General features: G+C 44.8%; 1 pseudogene; it reads left to right on the forward strand.

The window, feature by feature from the left end:
* The first annotated feature begins 942 nt into the window (after nt 1-942).
* LOC112619439 lies at nt 943-1,319 on the forward strand (annotated as a pseudogene).
* Nucleotides 1,320-13,495: the final 12,176 nt, after the last annotated feature.

Raw genomic sequence — 13,495 nt, forward strand, 5'->3', positions numbered from 1 at the left:
ACCCTGTCTACTAAAAATACAAAAAAAAAAAAAAAAAAAAAAAGTAGCCGGGGATGGTGGCGGCGCCGGTTGTCCCAGCTACTCGGGAGGCTGAGGCAGACTAGCGTGAACCCGGGAGGCGGAGCTTGCAGTGAGCCGAGATCGTGCCACTGCACTCCAGCCTGGGCAACACGAGACTCTGTCTCAAAAAAAAAAGAATTACTGTTTATACTTCATCCACAGGAGACCACTGGTCTCCATCCCTCATTCCTGGTTTCTAAGCAACTCCCCATTTACCAGAAACCAGCACTCACAGTCCTAGAATATATGTAGTTGCTTTTAGAAAGTAAAAAGGGTTTTGAAAATGTAACTAGATTACCTATAACAAACACACACGTTTCCCCACAGCAGAGTTTCAATAGGATAAAATTCCCTCTTAATAGCCTGGTTGTCTTTTCCTGTAATTGCTTCTGTTTCCTGAGGAGCTCATTAAAACGACCAGCTGCCTCCTCAAGCTGCATCGCAGTGCAGAGGGCGCTGGACGGAGAGAGAAGCTCACACTTTAGATCCAGCTCTGTTGCTCACAAAGGGCCTTGTTTGTCCATGAGTAAAATGAGGTTGGACAAGCATTCCAAAGCCGATTCCAGCAGTAAGAACTTAGAGTTCTATTCTGAAATACGTACCATCGAAGAGATAGGAGGGCAGGAATACCACTCATGCAGGACAGAGAGGCTAAGGTCCTCAGCCTGTAGCTATGGGAGAAAGAGTTGCAACCCCAAACTTCATAGGCTTAAAGGAGTTTATGCGCATTAAAGGATGCAATCAACAGAGGGCTAAGACAAACCACTAGGCGGGAGAGAACATTGTGAATCACACATCTGATAAGGAGTTAATATCCAGAATATATATCAAGAACTTTTATAACTCAACAACAACAACAAAAACAAACAACCTCACGTAAAAATGGGCAAAGGGATTGTTCTCGGGGCCGGGCGGGCCCGCGGGTCCTGGGACTGCGGCCCACCTCCATTCCCTGTCTCCTTCTCCCTGCAGGTCAGCTCCGCCGAAGGGGCCGCCAAGGAAGAGCCTGAGAGGAGATGGGTGCTGTTGTCAGCTAAACCTCCCGCAAAAGTGGAAGCGAAGCCGAAAAAGGCAGCAGCGAAGGATAAATCTTCAGACAAAAAAGTGCAAACAAAAGGGAAAAAGGGAGCAAAGGGAAACAGGCTGAAGTGACTAACCAAGAAACTAAAGAAGATTTACCTGCAGTAAACGGGGAAATGAAAACCGAGGAGAGTCCAGCCTCTGATGAAGCAGGAGAGAAAGAAGCCACGTCTGATTAATACCATATACCACATCTCACCAGTGGTCCCTGTGTCCCTTCTTGTACAATGCAGAGGAATATTTTTATCAACTATTTTGTAAATGCAAGTGTTCTAGTAGCTCTAGAAACATTTTTACGAAGGAGGGAATCCCACCTCATCCCATTTTTTAAGTGTAAATGCTTTTTTTTAAGAGGTGAAATCATTTGCTGGTTGTTTATTTTTTGGTACAACCAGAAAATAGTGTGGGATATTGAATTACGGGAGGCTTTGACTGTCTCGGGTGCCAGCTTAACATTCCATAGATGGGGGGTTAGTTTTTATATCCTATAATACAGAGCATATTAAATGGCAATATGGAGTCAGTCCTGCATTTAATGTCTTGAACATTTTATTTTACTTCTATTCTCATGTTTTGTTTTGTTTTTTTTTTGAGACGGAGTCTCGCTCTGTCGCCCAGGCTGGAGTGCAGTGGCCGGATCTCAGCTCACTGCAAGCTCCGCCTCCCGGGTTCACGCCATTCTCCTGCCTCAGCCTCCCGAGTAGCTGGGACTACAGGCGCCCGCCACCGCGCCCGGCTAGTTTTTTGTATTTTTTAGTAGAGACGGGGTTTCACCGCGTTAGCCAGGATGGTCTCGATCTCCTGACCTCGTGATCCGCCCGTCTCGGCCTCCCAAAGTGCTGGGATTACAGGCTTGAGCCACCGCGCCCGGCCCTATTCTCATGTTTTTTAGTAGAATTGTTTCCTAAAGCAAACCACTCCTCGATCATGGCGCTCCCTGTCGGAATCGTGTGCACTCTGTAACAGCTTTGGTTGTGGTAGTCCTGTTTTCCTGATAACTTTGTTGCTGTGCTGTGAAAGATTGCAGATTTGAATATGTAGTGTACATGCTATTCAGTTGTGAACTGGTGGGCCATACGTAACAGCTGACCAACATGTGAAGATACTGGTACTTGATAGCCTCTTAAGGAAAATCTGCTTCAAATTTTAAGCTGGAAAGTCACTGGAATAACTTTAAAAAAGAATTACAATACATGGCTTTTTAGAATTTCGTTACATATGTTAAGAATTGTGTACAAATGGAAATGTCTGTACTGATCCTCAACCAATAAAATCTCAATTATGAAAAAAATGGGCAAAGGGCTTAAGGAGACAATTCTTTAAAACAGATACACAAATAACTAACAAACCTATGAAAAGATGCTCAACAGCACTAATCATTAGGAAAATGCAAATCAAAATCTTAATGAGATATTGCCTTATACCCATTAGGATGGCTGCTATAAAACACACACACAAGGCTGGGCGCGGTGGCTCATGACTGTAATCCCAGCACTTTGGGAGGCCGAGGCGGGCGGATCACGAGGTTGCAACCTCCGCCTCCCAGGTTCAAGCGATTCTCCTGCTTCAGTCTCCTGAGTAGCTGGGATTACAGGTGCGTGTCACCACGCCCAGATAATTTTTGTGTTCTTAGTAGAGACGGGGTTTTACGATGTTGGCCAGGCTGGTCTCGAACTCCTGACCTCAAGTGATCTGCCCGCCTCGGCCTCCCAGATTGCTGTGATTACAGGTGCGAGCCACTGTGCCCAGCCTACTACAATTTTTAAAAGAACTTTAAAGCTGGAAGGAAACTTAGAGATCTTTTAGTCCAAACCCTTTGTTTTACAGAGAGGAAAACCGAGGCCCTAAGTGTTACATTTTTACACAAGAACAGAACACAGTAGCAGAGATGGAAACTCCGTCTCTCTCAGCACTGCGGTGATATCTTAATTTTACGTATCAGCTTAGCTGGGCCACAGCGCCCAGCTATGTGGTGGGGTTTTTTAATAGAAAAAAAATGAACCCATTGACTTTTCAGAGCAGTACGTGGTTAAATATTATTCTGGATGTCTTTGTGAGGATATTTTTGGATAAGATTAATATTTAAATCGGTGGATTTCAAGCAAAGCAGATTTACCCTCCACAATGCGAGTGGGCCCCGTCCAGTCCGCTGAAGGCCTGAAACAAAAAGACGGTGGTCCCTGGAGGAAGAGGCAGTTCTCCAGCCTGCCAGCTCACGCTGCAGATTTTGGACTAGCCAACCTCCATAATCTATGTGAACCAACTCCTTAGAAACATCTCTTTCTCTATATACATGTCCTTGAGAATCCTAACATATCTGCCTTTTCTTTTTCTGACCAATTGTGACTTTCAAATAAACATCACTTGGCCAGGTGTGGTGGCTCACGCCTGTAATTCCAGCACTGTGGAAGGCCAAGGCGGGTGGATCACCTGAGGTAGGGAGTTCGAGACCAGCCTGATCAACATGGAGAAACCCCATCTCTACTAAAAATCCAAAAAAGAAAAAAAAAATTAGCCAGGCATGGTAGGGCGCGCCTGTAATCCCAGCTACTCGGGAGGCTGAGGCAGGAGAATCGCTTAAACCCAGGAGGTGGAGGTTGCAGTGAGCCGAGATTGTGCCATTGCACTCCAGCCTGGGCAACAGAGCAAGACTCCACTCAAAAAAAAAAAAAAAAAAAAGGAAAGAAAACAAAAAAGAAAAAACTGAATTTCCATTGTTCCCAAGCTGAACAAATTCATGAATATGAAATGCTACCATGTGTATATTTGTTACCTCCGTTACTGGGACTCTGTAGACTGAATATTTCTTGAAAAAAATTATTCTTGGTCAGGCACTGTACCTCACACCTGTAATCCCAGCACTTTGGGAGGCCAAGGCAGGCGGATCATGAGGTCAGGAGTTGTTTGTTTGTTTTTTGAGATGGAGTCTGGTAAAATTTATCCTTTTTAATTTTTTTTACATCTTTTTCTTTGAGACAGAGTCTTGCTCTGTCGCCCAGTCTGGAGTGCAGTGGCACGATCTTGGCTCATTGCAACCTCTGCCTCCTGGGTTCAAGCAATTCTCCCGCCTCAGCCTCCCCCGTAGCTGGGATTATAGGTGCTGGCTATCACACCCAGCTAATTTTTGTATTTTTAGTGGAGACGGGGTTTCACCATGTTGGCCAGGCTGGTCTCGAACTCCTGACCTCAGGGGATCTGCCCACCTCAGCCTCCCAAAGTGCTGGGATTACAGATGTGAGCCACCGCGCCCGGCCGAAAAAATTATTCTTGAATTTAACTGTCTCAAGTAGAAGGTGCATGGCGTCTGACATCTGAGTGGTACAACTGTCTCGTGATGTGTAATGTGAACTATATCCATGATATAATAATGGCGTAATGAACTATGTTGATGATATATGATATGTATTTTATTTGGTTTGGTTTTTCTTTTTGTTTTTTGCTTTTTTTTTTTTTTTTGAGAAGGGGTTTGGTTCTGAGGCTCAGGCTAGAGTGCAGTGGCACGATCTCGGCTTGCTGAAACCACTGTCTCCTGGACTCAAAGGATCCTCCCGCCTCAGCCTCTCGAGTAGCTGGGACCACAGGCATGCCCAGACGGTGCACGCTCGGGAGGCTGAAGCAGGAGAGTTGCTTGAGCCCAGGAGGCGGAGGTTGCAATGAGCTGAGATCGTGCCACTGCACTCCAAACTGGGCGACAGACCTCGCCCAGCTAATTTTTGTATTTTTTGAGGAGATGAGGTTGCCCAGGCTGGTCTCACACTCCTGGGCTCAAGCGATCTGCCCCACTCAGCCTCCCAAAGTGCTGGGATTGCAGGAGTGAGCCACTGTGCCCAGCCTGATTACTTTATTTATTTTATTTTATTTTATTTATTTTGAGATGGAGTCTCGCTCTGTTGCCCAGGCTAGAGAGCAGTGGTGTGATCTCAGCTCACTGCAACCTCCGCCTCCCGGGTTCAAGCCATTCTACTGCCTCAGTGTCTCAAGTAGCTGGGATTACAGGTGTGCACCACCAGGCTCAGCTAATTTTTGTATTTTTAGCAGAGACAGGGTTTTACCACATTGCCCAGGCTGGTCTTGAATTCTTTTTTTTTTTTTTTTTTTTTTTTTTTTTTGTGAGGCGGTGTCTCACTCTGTTGCCCAGGCTGGAGTGCAGTGGCCGGATCTCAGCTCACTGCAAGCTCCGCCTCCCGGGTTTACGCCATTCTCCTGCCTCAGCCTCCCGAGTAGCTGGGACTACAGGCGTCCGCCACCTCGCCCGGCTAGTTTTTTGTATTTTTAGTAGAGACGGGGTTTCACCATGTTAGCCAGGATGGTCTCAATCTCCTGACCTTGTGATCCGCCCGTCTCGGCCTCCCAAAGTGCTGGGATTACAGGCTTGAGCCACCGCGCCCGGCCTTGAATTCTTGACCTCAGGTGATCCACCCGCCTCAGTCTCCCAAAGGGCTGGGATTACAGGCGTAAGCCACTGCACCTGGCCCTGATATGAATTTTTTAAAAGAGAGCACTTTAACAAGGAAACTTTCTTCTATTTATCAGCGTCATCCATAAAAGAGTCCTAAATTCCATCACAACAAAATGAAGTGCATGGTCCTGGATTGGATCCTGGTTTGAACAAAACAGCAGTAAAGGATATTTTGGAATCAACTGGGGAAATTTTGTGGATTAAGTATTAAATAATGCTAGGAGGTTATAGTTAATTTTGTTGGGTGTTATATTTTGATTTTGGCTATGCAGAAAAATATTCTTTTTTTTTTTTTTGAGACAAAGTCTCACTCTGTCACCCACGCTGGAGTGCAATGGTGCGATCTTGGCTCACTGCAACCTCAGCCTCCAGGGTTCAAGCGATTTTCTTGTCTCAGCCTCTGGAATAGCTGGGATTACAGGCGCCTGCCACCACGCCCGGCTAATTTTTACATTTTTAGTAGAGATGGGGTTTCACCATGTTGGCCAGGCTGGTCTTGAACTCCTGACCTCAGGTGATCCGCCGGCCTCGGCCTCCCAAAATGCTGGGATTACAGGCAAAAGTCACCGTGCCCGGCCAATATTCTTATGTCTTAAAGATACATACTGAAGTATTTAGGAGTGGAATGTCATGATACCTTTATATATGTATTTAAATATTTCATAAAAAATTAATGAAGTGAGCTAAAGAGAAGACACTCTTCCCATAAGGCACCAGGCACGCAGAAGAAAAGCATGCGGAGGTTGTAGTAAACATCAAGTTAAAGCCACCACACGTAACTCCTTGGCAAGGAAAGGGCCCACGAGTAGCATTGTTCTCGCCTTTCCTTCCTGCTTAGACCCCTTCCTGACTCCCTCTGGTTGAGTTTCTGAGAAACTCATGCCTCTACCAACAGGCCTCCCTGGAATGGCTTAGCCTGGAGACTCAGGTGTGGAAAGGGCTGTCCTGTGGAAAAGTGAGGCCCACGTGGACCTAAGGAAGAACACTGGAGGAGGGAGGTTCAGATGGATAAAAGGCAAAATGGAGCTGGTTTCTTAGGGGAAGCAGTAAAATTTCCATCCCTGGAAGGGTCAAGCGCATGCTGCAGGCTTGTTGGGAGTGACTGAGTGGGGAGGGAGGCTGGCCTTGACGTAACTTCTACTACAGCGCCTTTCAGCCTCAGACACCAGGACACAGGAGAAGGGTAGATCGGGCTGGAGATGGTAAGAATGAGACAGAGAGGCAGAAAGCAAGGCGGGGGCCAGGCACTGACTGAGCTGGAGCTTGAGCTGTTTCTCTCATCTCTGGCTTCCCCCCCCCGGGACCCTGCTTTGTGGTGCTGCTTCCTGTCTCCTACAATCTGGAGAAGCCAATTTCCTGTGGTGGCTGATTTCATTTGATAAGAAAAGGGAGGGCAACTCAAACGAAGCCATGGCAGGGACTGTCCTTGAACAGAAACAGAAGCTCAGTCTTGGCACGTCCTCCTGCCATCCTGACCATTCCAAAACGAGGGAGATTTAGGAGAGAAGCCACAAGCCAAATGATCATAAGGTTTGTTTTGAACTTTGCAAATACTGTATTTAAAGCCAACAAAAAACAGTGACCAGCATACTTCCTAGCTCCAGGGAGAGCAGAACAATGCAGCTCAGGTCAATAGATGGGACCCTAGGACCTGATTGTGCTGGGTTTGGACAGGATATAAAGATGAATAGACTACCCTCAAAGCATTTGCAACCCTCAATTGCAGCCAAAAGGCTGAAAAGAAGAACTCACTGTAAAACATACTTAGTCCTGAATTACCAGGAAAGAATATGGAAACATTTAACAGACTATATGTCATATTCCTTCTGATCCCTTTAGAGTGGTTTCAATGTAGCCTTAACGTGAGGGGCAAAAAACAACAACAACAACAGCACCTAAAACCAATGACCCTTTGGTGGTCTCATTCAGACCTAGGATTCTAGAGGTACATCTCTCTGTGAGTCTCCCTTGGCCCCGGGGAAAGAAAGAAGCCACCTTCCCTGACAAGGGGCTAGGAGCCAAATCCCTAGAAATAAATCCACCTGGTTCTGTGCTGTTTTTCCTCTCAATGGCCCTGGACCCCTCAGGAGTTCAATCTGAAAGATGTACAACTATTATGTATCCATAATAATTACAAATAAAAAATTTTTGACCTGGCCTGGTGGCTCATGCCTGTAATCCCAGCACTTTGAGGCAAGTGAGGCTTTGAGGTTGAGGCAAAGAGGATGGCTTGAGGCCAGGAATTCAAGACCAGCCTGGGCAACACGGAGAGACCATATCTCTAAAAATAAATTAACAGATGTTTTTTAAGCCAATTTGTCCCAACACCTAATTCTTTGGCTTAAACTCAAGCAATATGCCCATGAGACAAGGGCCAAAGTGCTCTTGAGAAAGAGCTAGTAATGATAAATAATGTTTTTAAAACACTCCACCACAAATGCAAACTTTTCACATTATTATCTTCCTTGAGTATCTCAATTCTGTGAGGTATTTATTATTATTTTTTAGAGACAAGGTCTCACTCTGTCACCATACTAGAATGCAGTAGCGCGATCACAGCTCACTGCAGCCTCCACCTTCTGGGCTCAAGTGATCCTCCTGCCTCAACCTCCCAAGTAGCCGGGATTACAGGCATGCACCACCATGCCCAGGTAATTCTTATTTTTTGTGGAGATGGGGTCTTACTATGTTGCCCAGGCTGGTTTCAAACTCCTGGCCTCAAGCAATCCTCCAGCCTTGGCCTCCCAAAGTGTTGAGATTACAGGCATGAGCCACTGCGCCTGTCCTCTGTGAGGTCTTTATGAAAGGCATTGTTAATACCCATTTATAGATAAGAAAACTGAGGGCCGGGCACGGTGGCTCACGCCTGTAATCCCAGCACTTTGAGAGGCCGAGGCAGGTGGATCGCGAGGTCAAGAGATTGAGACCATCATGGCTAACACGGTGAAACCCTGTCTCTACCAGAAATACAAAAAAATTAGCCGGGCGTGGTGGCGAGTGCCTGTAGTCCGAGCTACTTGGGAGGCTGAGGCAGGAAAATGGCATGAACCCAGGAGGTGGAGCTTGCAGTAAGCCGAGATCGTGCCACTGCACTCCAGCCTGGGCAACAGAATAAGACTCCGTCTCAAAAAAAAAAAAAAAAAACTGAGTCCCAGAGAAGGCAAGTGACTTGCCCAAAATTAACTATGTGACCTCTAACCTAGTTCCACCATGCCCAAGATAATAAACTCCCATGTACATGTTTATCACCTTGGCCATGGTGGGACTAGGTTAGAGGTCACACAGTTGCCACGCTGCCTCTACTGTGGTATACCGGGGTACCGAGGCGGTATACGGGCATTGTAACAGTGGATTTCAGGGAGAAGCAGTGAGAAGGTCCTAAGATCACATTTCTGGGGATTTCTGCAAAACGACCCCTCATTACAGTGTTTTGATCCCAGCCCCCCCAGGTCCTACCCCGAGGCATTCCTTCTCCACATGCCATGCGTGTGTGGACAAAGGTATAGACCAGATTGCAGGTGGGTGTCCATGTTCTCATCCAGTCTAGCAAGTGAGTGGGGAACTCAGAGATGTGTAAGAAATTGTAAGAGGCCTTTGCCTTCCGGGTGATGATAGTCTTGGAGATAAATGTGATGCCTCTGGGGTAGGTGAGGAACTGGGGGAGCCAATCAGCTTTTCCCTTCCCTTATGCTGTGTTTCTTATTTCCAGAGTGACTAGAAGGTGATTATTTGGCCAGACCTATACTCCTGACCATTAGGGAAAAAATGGGAAAATGTTGGACATGAAGGAAGAGAAAGAGAAGAGTGAGAGAAACTAGAACATTTATGGCCAAAGCAGAGGATAAGAAATTAGGAAAAAGCAAAGAACAAAAAGCCATGTCCTCAATAATATTGAGTGCATCTTCCTCCTTCCAAAATAAATGGCTGCCAGTTTTAGAGAAAACATATTTGTGGCTCAACTCACCACAGGTGTGGGTTTGACTCTGAAGTGGGACTGAGGAACTAGTTTACTTTTTCCATTCTATGTGTTTCCTCCTCCAAGTTCCTCCCCACAGGGCACCCCATAGCACCCCACCCTACCCTGAGCACCTGACATGTGCCGCTGCTGCCCCCTGCTGGGAGAACACTGTTGGATCCCGGGGAGAGGGACTCCTTTCAGAGTGGCCACATCAGGGGCAGGACAGGAGGGGACTCTGAGGGATAGGTAATAAAACAGAGCATTTAAATATAGCCAGACACTAAAATCTTTGCACAAAATGTCTGAAACATCTGGCTTATAATCAGCATACAGGTGTGTGAAAAGGGATCAAGGAAATATAAGGTGGTTGGGGACCCACCTGAGATGGAAGCCTTTTAATGAGGCCTAGACTACCCATCTCCTCCCTTTGGTGTATCTGAAGCATTTTAGTCTTCTTTTTTTTTTTTTTTTTTTTTGAGACGGAGTCTCGCGCTGTGTCACCCAGGCTGGAGTGCAATGGCGCGATCTCGGCTCACTGCAAGCTCCGCCTCCCAGGTTCACGCCATTCTCCTGCCTCAGCCTCCTGAGTAGCTGGGACTACAGGCGCCCGCCACCACGCCCGGCTAGTTTTTTGTATTTTTAGTAGAGACGGGGTTTCACCATGTTAGCCAGGATGGTCTCGATCTCCTGACCTCGTGATCCACCCGCCTCGGCCTCCCAAAGTGCTGGGATTACAGGCTTGAGCCACCGCGCCCGGCGCATTTTAGTCTTCTTAAAGCACAATGTTTATTATGTGGTAAAAGAAAAAAATTCTTCAAAGACTACATGGCTAAGATTCATACTCTTCAACAACCATTTTCTTCCCTTTTATTCCAAAGTCCACAAACTGACCCCAACCTACCTCTTTAGCCTTGCCTCTCACTGTTCTTCCTTGCACAGGCTGTGACCTATGTTGTCTTCTACCAACACACCCTGCACACACACTTATACCTCTATAAATAACACACATTATAAACAAAGTTATGAAACAAGAACTGACAAAAATGAAACAAGAACAGGCAAATATTTTTAAACCAATAACCTCATCACTGTATTTTTTATTCTTTGAATTCTGTAACGTGCCTATGTTTCATATTCAAAAATAATAAATTCATTAGTTTATTTTTAAATCAGAAAAAAATGGGTTAGAAATCTTAGGAACATGACATATGGTTAATGACTTTAAAAAGCTAATAGAATAAACTCCAGACTGAGCACAAAGAGAAAATTTGTGAATTAGGACATGACAGAGGAGTAAAGACGATAAAGGCATTTTTTCAAGTAAAAAATATGTGACATCAGCTAAGCAATGGAGACAATACATTGGGTCTCTAATATATCCCCTTTTAAAAGCCTCAGAAGAAAATAACAGTAAAGGAGAAATGATTGAATAGATAATAGTTCACATGAATATCCACATGTAAGAGAATGAAGTTGAATTCCTACCTCATACCATAAAAAAAATTCTAAATTCTCATAGACCTAAATGTAAGAGATCAAACTATAAAACCCTTTGAAGAAAACAAAGGAGTAAATCTTTGTGACTTTGAATTAGACAATGGTTTCTTAGCTATGACACCAAAAGCCCAATTGACAAAAGAAGTAAATAAGTTGGACTTCAACTCAACAATAAAAAGACAAATTACCCATTTTTATTTATTTATTTATTTATTTTTTATTTTTGAGACAGAGTCTCACTCTGTCACCCAGGCTGGAGTGCGGTGGTGCAATCTCAGCTCACTGCAACCTCTGCCTCCCAGGTTCAAGCAATTCTTGTGCCTCAGCCTCCCAAGTAGCTGGGATTACAAGCTCTTACTACCATACCTAGCTAATTTTTAAAATATTGTTAGTAGAGACGGGGTTTCATCATGTTGCCGAGGCTGGTCTCAAACTCCTGAGCTCAGGCAATCCGCTCACCTCGACCTCCCAAAGTGCTAGGATTACAGGCGTGAGGCACCACACCCAGCCAAATTACCCATTTTTTAAATGGGCAAAGGATCTGTACACAAACAACTTAGATGCCTGTGAGGAAAGCATGCTTAGTTCCTACTCCTAAGATTTCCATTCATTTCAAGGACCTCTATTGGTGTGATAGTCTCAGTTTCTCTGCCTCTTTACTCATCCTGCTCCTTGGAGGACGGAGTGATGTTAAATAGTAAATTTAGGAAGAATAATCTGGATTTGTTAGTTCTGTTTTTCTTTTTGGGGAGTAAACTGCTGGCAGTGTTTTATATATAGATATATTTATCAAATTGTTTGTATATTTGTTGCCTTGATCTACTAAACAATCAGCTAACAGACCTAAAGCTACATCCTCTAACCTGGTCGCTATCAGCAATAAAGATAATATTTTGGCTTCTATAGGGGTCAAACCCAAGCAGGGAACCCCATCTTTTTATTGGATCCTCAAAGACAGTATCGAGTGACCCAAAAGATGGTGAGATACGCTACAGTCATGGATGAGAATGCATTTCATCATAAAGATACCAATTCTTCTCTAGTCTGTTGATTCAACATGCATATTGATTTATATTTTCAATTTTCAATAAAAATCGCAACAGAACTTCCTGGTGACTCGACAAGGTACATTCTAAAATCTATACAGAAGAGCAAAGGGCTAAAAATAACCAAAACAATTTTTTAAAACCAAAAGTATGAGGGAATTGCTCTTTCAGAATGAAGACTGGGGCTGGGCACCCTGGCTTATTCCTGTAATCCCAGTACTTTGGGAGGCCAAGGCAGGTGGATTGCTTGAGCCCAGGAGCTCAAGACCACCCCGGGCAACGTGGTGAAACTCTGTCTGTACAAAAAAATACAAAAAAAATTAACCAGCATAGTGGTGTATGCATGTAGTCCTAACTACTTGGGAGGTTGAGGTGGGAGGATCACTTGAGCCAAGGAGTTCAAGATCAGAGGTTAAGCCCAGGAGACAGAGGCTGCAGTGAGCCGTGATCACAGGGCTCATGCTTGTAATACCAGCCTGTAATCCCAGGAAGATTGCTTGAGACCTGGAATATGAGACCAGCCTTGGTAACACAGTGAGACTCCAGCTCTAGAAAAAAGATTATTTAAAACATTATAACAGATCTATTAAAAAATTGACCAGGTGTCATGGTGCACACCTGAAGTCCCAGCTACTAGGGAGGCTGAGATGGGAGGATCTCTTGAGCCCAAGAGTTCAAGGTTACAGTGAGCTATGATCATGCCACTGTAACACAGCCTGGGTGACCGACCAAGACCCTGACTCTAAAACAAAACAAAAACCCAAAGATTGATTATAAAATGAGAACAACTAAGAGTGTATGGTACTAGCCTATGTATAGATAAAGAGGCCAAAAGAATCAGACAGTCCAGGAGCTGGCCCATGTAGACGTATGTATGGAAGCTTGATAAGTGACAGAGGAGGCACTGCAAATCAAGGGAAGCATAAGCTATATTCAGTAAACAGGAGCAGGATGAAATGTTAACCATATATTTTCAATAATGAAATTTCTACTTTCTCCATAACAAAAATAAATTCTAGATAGATTAAAAACCTATATTAAAAAGTTTTAAAGACTATTTCTCCTTTTGCTTTGCAGATATGGACAAAAGCCTCAAAATACCTTTTATGCCTTTCATGGCCTGTGATGCAAACTTGTCACAGTGTTGTCAACTAATACAAGCCCTAGGTCGGAAAACCTGTTTAATAAATCGCCAGGGCCAGAGGTGTAATGTAGAGGGATAAACAAGTTCGTTAAGTGGATGACCCTTGTGAGTCTTTTTTTTTTTTTTTTTTTTTTTTTTTTTGAGACAGAGTCTCGCTTAGTCGCCCAGGCTGGAGTGCAGTGGCGCGATCTCGGCTCACTGCAAGCTCCGCCTCCCGGGTTCACGCCATTCTCCTGCCTCAGCCTCCCGAG

The sequence above is a fragment of the Theropithecus gelada genome, chromosome 2, assembly GCF_003255815.1.
Source record: "Theropithecus gelada isolate Dixy chromosome 2, Tgel_1.0, whole genome shotgun sequence".
Classification (NCBI taxonomy): domain Eukaryota; kingdom Metazoa; phylum Chordata; class Mammalia; order Primates; family Cercopithecidae; genus Theropithecus; species Theropithecus gelada.